This window comes from Bombyx mandarina, chromosome 07 (assembly GCF_030267445.1).
Source record: "Bombyx mandarina strain Sakado chromosome 07, ASM3026744v2".
Classification (NCBI taxonomy): Eukaryota; Metazoa; Arthropoda; class Insecta; order Lepidoptera; family Bombycidae; genus Bombyx; species Bombyx mandarina.
The window spans coordinates 6,890,033-6,897,886 of record NC_143214.1 but is presented as its reverse complement, the minus strand read 5'-3'; the positions used below and the strand labels follow the sequence as shown (position 1 = coordinate 6,897,886).

General features: G+C 34.6%; 1 non-coding gene across 1 annotated transcript; it reads left to right on the top strand.

Annotated features, from left to right (window-relative positions):
* The first annotated feature begins 752 nt into the window (after positions 1 to 752).
* TRNAP-AGG (transfer RNA proline (anticodon AGG)) lies at positions 753 to 824 on the top strand. The gene has a single exon. It is a non-coding gene; the product is annotated as a tRNA-Pro (tRNA).
* Positions 825 to 7,854: the final 7,030 nt, after the last annotated feature.

Genomic DNA, 7,854 nt, shown 5'->3' with positions numbered 1-7,854 from the left:
TGTCACGACACTTTTTGTAAATAATAATGTGTTCTACAAAATCGTAGTACATTATTTTATTCTATCATCAATAGTTTTCGCAGGGCACGCGATGTAAAGAATATGTTAGGTGTTTTTTTACACCTTGAGTTACATTATTGGAGTCTTAGTAAGGATCCCTAATTTTTTTCAAAAAAGATTTTAGCCTATGTCACTCGGGAATAGTGTAGCTTCCAAACAGTGAAATAATTTTTCAATTCGGTTCAGTAGTTTCGGAGCCTATTCAGTACAAACAAACAAACAAATCTTTCCTCTTTATAATATTAGTATAGAAGTATAGATTATATACCAATTTATTTTAGTCATCATTCTAATTCCGTTTCTAAATCATGTTGTAACTTAGGTAAATTATAGGCTTAGTGATTATAATTTGTGAAATTATCTAGTTGTATGAAAAATAAAAACATTATTTTATTCATATAAATATCTTATATCCAACCATTATTCAAGTATTAATTAAATTTAAATTCTATGAACGCCAGCTAAATTTAATTAGCTGAAATTTAGTCATTCTCGTTAGGGTCACAAGTTTGATAAAACCAAAGTAAGAATGTCGAAAGACTATTAAGTTATTCTGTCCATTAATAGTATTATCACGTTCTACAACATTCCATTTCTTCAAATATTTTCCGCGTCTACAATTTTGCGTGGGCAAACATTTGTTGATTATTTATTTAATAAAATGTAGTTTAAATTTGTCAACGATTGTCAGTGGCTCGTTGGTCTAGGGGTATGATTTTCGCTTAGGGTGCGAGAGGTCCCGGGTTCAAATCCCGGACGAGCCCAATTTTTTTAAAGTTCTGTTGTAATTAATGAAACTTTAGAGAATGCCATGATTTTGATTATACTGTGGTTTTTATTGTTTTAAGATATTTAATAATTTTTATTTTGTTACAAAATACATACATGCATCGTATGACAATTGATAACTGACAACAGACAAAAAAACAGCTAGATTTTTCTCTTACTTAACTATCCCTTACTTCCTAACTACCTACTGCTACTGTGCTAAAAGCTATGCTAGAAACCCGAAATTGGTGGTTCCTACTCACTGTTTTTTTTTTCCTACCTAACTGCCACAAGCCTCAAAGAGCTATTTTGGCTTTGATTGGTAGTCGAGTGGTAAGCAACGTATTCTCAAATCACACAATTCGAAACCAAACACGAGAAAGCTTAGATAAATAGCCAGGAATACTATTTTCATAGCTTATATGGACGGGCTCATAGACCGATTAGTGTTGAGTGGTTATTGGAACGAATTTTTTTGCTTTTTTTGCTTACAAGAGTGGACGAACTCATGGCCCACCTAATGTTAAGTAGAGACATCTACTTAGTCTGGCCATAAATACTGTTACAATAAAAAATAAAAAAAAATCTATTGCAAATAACATTTATTACTTTTACAGTGTGTTAGTTTAATACATAAATATAAAACAATTTAAAGTATAAAAAGCTTATTAGAAGTGGTCTCCATTGGCTGCAATACAGTTCTTTAAATGTTGAGGCCAATTATCAATAGAAGCACGCACTCTTTCCATGGGAAAATTTTTCACTGCCAATCGTACGGATTGTTTTAGAGACTCCAAATTATCGTGGCGCTTAGAACAAGCCGTACTCTCTAAAACTGACCATAAATCATAATCCAGCGGATTAAGATCGGGACTAGATGACGGCCAGTCTTCAGCTCTGATGAAGTCCGAAACGTTCGTTTCCAACCAAGACTGCGTAGACCAAGCTTTATGACCTGGCGCCGAGTCTTGCTGGAAGGACCATTCTTGATTATTGAACATGGTGTTGTTAAGGGGCTTCACTACCTTCTCAAGAATGGTATCTTGATACACTTGTGCCGATGTTTTGATACCTTTTTCACAAAAGTATGGCTCAGTCACTCCTTCATAGCTAATACCCCACCAAACCATCACTGAAGTCGGATAGTGCCCACGTTGCACTCTGTCGACTAATTGGGAAGCTTCCTTAAAGCTTTGAGCATAAATACGGTCATTTTGTTTGTTAAAATGTTGCTCAATTGTAAAAAATTTCTCATCCGTAAACAAAATTTTTCTATGACCTCCCTTTGCGTACCGCTTCAGTAGTTGTTTCGATTTTATCTCCCTATTCTCTTTTAAGTTATCAGTTAAGAAATGACCAGTACGTCTCTTATAGGTTGCAAGTCTTAAGTCATCTTTTAAAATACGCGACGTGGTTCTAGGTGCTATCTTCATCTCCCGAAATGAAATATTTTGCTTTCGGACAGGATTTCTTCGAATTCTTTCCCTTATTGCTTTGACCACCCTTTTCGTACGAACACTACGTGGACACAAACTCACAAACAGAGGAGGTCTCATTGCACCTATTAATAGCACGGTACACAAACATTTTACTAATACCAAGCGTATGGAGAGTTTTAAAAATTGCATTTGGCTCCATACCTACTTTATGTAATGCAATCACACCGATTTGGTTCTCTTTATCACCCCGTTCCGTTTTAATATCAAAAGCAAAATATTGTACAATGTATTGGCGCCAAAATGAGAAAACTCAATGAGCAATCATATAAAAATGACAGATTCCAAATTCAAATGTAAATTTGTTTATTTTTAATTGTAACAGTATTTATGGCCAGACTAAGTACAGCTTAAATGCTGCCACCCACCTTAAGATATGAGTTCTAGCGTCTCAGTTTTTTCCAGTCGTCATAAACGTCAACAATGTAAATGTCGTCACCCGCCGTGGGGCAGAATTTTTTTTTTTATAATACAGCAACTGCCCCAGACTTCACACCGAAACGAGTTACTGCTTCAGTGGTAGAAACGTGGTACTTACTTACCGTACGGGCTCTTAAGATACCTTACCATAAGTAATCACGCAAATTAAATTCCAATAAAGTTTGTGCGAGTTTGATTTTTATTACACGATGTAATTGATATTATAATTATAATAACATGTTCCTTCATCGTCTAAGTGTTAAGTACGTATTTAATTAGAAAAATGTATACCTACCAGCGGGATTCGAACACCGGCACCGTCGCATCGCCCAACACGTATCCGCCGGGCGTCTTATCTTCTAGGCCGCGACGACTTCATATTAGATTTGATTTTTAATCTTACATACGTATTGATTGACATTTAGATTTGCGGAGTGCTTTAGGTACGTGTTCTAACATAGCCACGGCGTCGTTGAAGCCCATATCCAACTTAAAACTGTACAAAATAATCCCCGTGTCCCCTCATATGACATTTACAATGTTAGAAATAATTTAGCAAACGCGACCCACGAATAACAAGAACACGAAATACTGAGACAAAAAGCTGAAGACGTTCATTATATTATATATTAAATACACTGAGAGAAATCACAAAGAGACAGAATAGGTTAAGACGAGGTTAAAGCAATATGTAGACAGGCAAGTCAGCTGAAACGCTCATTAGAATAATGGAAAAAGCTCTTCGTAAACATGTTAACCTGGCAGTTCATTTATTCATCTATATGTACTATATAATGTACTATTTTATTCACATCAAAATAAAGTTTATCCTAGTTAAATTATGTATGCCATTATTGTCATATGCATCAGGCCATAAATTAAATAGTTTAAGTTATTTTCAATGTCAAATGTTTGTGATATAGCAGTACTATTTAAATAAATAAAAATAAAGAAAATAAATAGCACAAACTGTGTTGCTCTATAAAGAGAAACAACATTTAAAGCTATTGCTTCACAAGTTTTTATGTTTTTTATATTTAAATATTCAAACAACGTTTTAATATTTCTAATGTTCCTTCTTCTAATATTTCAATATTCAAATTACCATTTATGTCACCTTTATAACATTTTTTTATTTTTTATTTTTTTTTTATTGCCTTTGTTGGCAGACGAGCATACGGCCCACCTGATGGTGAGTGGTTACCGTCGCCCATGGATTTCAGCATTGCCAAGGGCAGAGCCAAGCCGCTGCCTACCGCTTAATACTCCTTATACCTAATAAAATAATATAATATAATAAATATAATAATATAATAATAAAATACCTAAATAATAATTTCCTTATACCTCTTTTAACATTTATGTCATAAATCATATAAACATGGTTTACATGTATTATGTAATGTTATTTTTATTGTGAGCAGTTAAGCACCCGGCGATGACCCGGAGCACCCTGAAGATGGTGAATGGTCACAGTTGTTCATGAGCGTCAGTGTGCTTAGTGCGAGTTTTTTAACGTTCTCGATAGCGTAAAAGTTAACTCTTTGTATGGAGTGATAACGTTTGCATACGTTTGCCTAGGGGGGCGCTGTTCCAGCTGCATACAAATTTGAACTCACTTTTACGCTATCGATAACATTAAAAAACTCGCTATAAGCACACAGCAGTGTCAAATTAAACCTTGGTTTAATCAATATTGTTTGCTATTAATAAGCTCTCATGATAAACTTGAGGAATTAATTTATGCACATATTTTCTGTGACCTTTAGCTTAAAAGAACCTTTTAGAACGTAAAAGTCGTTAAGAGAAACATTGATGTTCGCGTTTTTGCAATGTTTAAAGAGATAATTTAAATGTCACGCGACTGCCTATTTAGACCATAGACCTTTAGACTGATCATTTTCAAAAAAATTCTTTTAATAACGAGAATGAGATATTGAAAGATTTGAAGCTAAATTTTTTTTATTGCTTAGATGTGTGGACGACCGCTCACAGCCCATCTGGTGTTAAGTGGTTACCGCAGCCCATAGACATCTACAGCGTAAATGCCACCACCCACCTTGAGATATGAGTTCTAAGGTCTCAGCATACTTACGGCTGCCCCACCTTTCAAACCGAAACGCGTTACTGCTTCGCGGCAGAAATAAGCAGAGCGGTGGTACCTACCCGTGCGGACTCACAAGACGTCCTACCACCTGTTAATTAAATATTTTGCGTAATAAGTAAAATAAGTAATATTATCAAATGTGGTCCGAAACTTTATTAATTAAATATCAACTGAAACAGAGATGATGTGGGCGTTAGTATTTATAACCGCAAGGTCAAGCACACCCTACACGTGAAGGACACCGTAAAAATAAACAAAAGGACATAATCTAAATATAAACTGCGATTGAAGTTCGGAAGGGCTTGCCTTTTAGTAGATCCACGTGATTTTATGAACCAAAGACGAGTGGGTAGAATATTGCATTTTTGAACAGAACTGAACAGAATAGAAAATTTCTCAAGACAATTTTGACAAGACAAATATTACTTTATCTTTTTTTTTATTGCCTTTGTAGGCAGACGGGCATACGGCCCACCTGATGGTGAGTGGTTACCGTCGCCCATGGACTTCAGCAATGCCAGGGGCAGAGCCAAGCCGCTGCCTACCGCTTAATACTTTCCACAAGCTTCGTTTGAAGAAGGACATGTCATAGCGCTCGGGAAACACCGTGGAGGGGAGCTCATTCCATAGCCGGATGGTACGTGGCAAAAAAGATCTCTGGAAACGCACTGTGGATGACCGCAGTGGCTCCAGGTAGTATGGATGAACTCTACTCCGGTGGCGGGCGGTGCGATGGAAAAAACGAGATGCTGGTATCATCTCGAACAATTCCTCAGAGCACTCCCCATGGAACATACGGTGCAAAATACAGAGGGAAGCGAAATCCCTCCGCAGACCCAGAGGTTCCAAACGATCCGAGAGAATGGAGAAATTATCTGTGTTTAAGTGTGTAAACACATTATTTTTTCTAGATGAACCGATTTTGATGACAGTTTTTTTTATTTGAAAGCTGAGACTTCTAGTGGTGCCATTCAATTAAGATTTGACCAGTAGTATTTGAACTATTCTTAATCTTTATATATATATTTCTTCTGTGTGTTTGTCACTGAACTCCTCCTAAGCGGCTGGACCGATTTGAATGATTTTTTGTGCATGCATTTGGGTGGCCCCCTGGATGGTTTAGATTCACAAATCATCCCGGCAGATGGCGCTGCAGTCGGTATCTAGGCTATTTATCTTTCCTAGAAATAATTTATTAATTAAATATTTTAGTATTAAATATTTTATTGACTTCTACTGCATTGATGTTATTCTCATTTTATTTTGTTGTAGTCGGTTTATTTTTTTTATTATAATGTTGTATAATTGTGGTTGTGTTGCCAATTATAATAGTGTGGTACTGCTTGGTATATGATTAAAAGAGCCTTGTTTTTATATTGAGAGAGAATATATTGTTTTCAGTGAAAATATTTAGGAAATTTTCAAGACATTTTACGAGATTTATCTATATGTTATTTATAATATTCGTGACACGTTTTTACTAAGAGTAAACAAGCGCCTCGCAGTTTTTCACAAGCAATATGATACAAAATATTTTGCTATTCAAGGATAACAATTCAACGCCATTATTAATAGGGAGACGGCTTATTTTGTACGAACAAACAAAAACAATGGCATTATTTTCTGGTTTTAGGTGTCTTTATCTATATATATAAAAATGAATTGCTGTTCGTTAGTCTCGCTAAAACTCGAGAACGGCTGGACCGATTTGGCTAATTTTGGTCTTGAATTATTTGTGGAAGTCCACAGAAGGTTTAAAAGGTAGATAAATATGAAAATGCTCGGAATTAAATAAAAATAACAATTTTGTTTTTCCTTTGTACTGTCCCCCGTCGGACACGGATTCCTTTTGTTTGTTTTAAGTATATTTCATACAAAAGTTTGCGTCTTTTATTTATCGATTGAGACACTACGAAGTTGCCGGGTCAGCTAGTAGTAAATATATATCTAAAATTGATATCAAGTATTTTTATTACACAAGTTTCGTTTCTCGTGTTAGGCCGTGGTATTCACGTTGTTACGTGTCCATGTCCGTCACCACGTGAACCCTAAGCTGGTTTGGTCATCAAGCAAAAAAACTCCCGACAAATTCATTTCGGCTATCTCAGTATTTTCTTCAGAAAACTATTACTTAACTGCGATAGAGAATAAAAAATAACCAGATAATGACCAAGCTTTGATAAATTGTGTTTGTTAGAAATAATATTTAAATACGAATTACATATTCATAAAATTATGAAATATTAATAATATATTTCGATCTTAACGACAGAATAATAAAAAAATATGAACTGATTATTATATAAAGAAAAAATCAAAATTATCGATAAAGTTCATTATTGAAAATACGAATAAAAAAACATTTTCTGAAAAGAAATCATAGCTAGATCGATTTATCGCCCCCGAATTCCCACTGTATACTAAATTTTATGAAAATCGTTGGAACTGTTTCCGAGATTCAGATTATATATATATTTATATACAAGAATTGCTCGTTTAAAGATATAAGATTTATAAAACGTTGACCTTGCGGTTTGACCTCTATACGTTACTATAAAGTTTTCATCCGTTTGTGATGAAATCTAATACGGACAAGAAAAAATTCTGTCATAGTACTATGAACGCACGAGAGGTGGCGCGCGTGTAATAGCAGAAAAACATTAGAGGGTTCAACTAATTAAAATATATATGAAATTCGACCATAGTAAATGAAAATTAGAGTGCTTACGCAAATAAAACAGGTAATATTTCGTATAATTTATTGGCTTATATTTAAAATAAATTAATTACTCACGAAGATAAAATTCTATCGAGCCTTCTGCTCTCATTTGATCTTCAGTAAATTTATAGAAATTCCCTTGAAACCCGCAGAACGCTAATTGGTTTCAGACTCCGAACAAACATTGTTAACTAAGTATAGAATATAGACGAACATTTTTTATTGTATCAAGTAAAGAATCAGAAAAAAAACTGGAAAGTTACATAGGTAAATTAAATAAATAA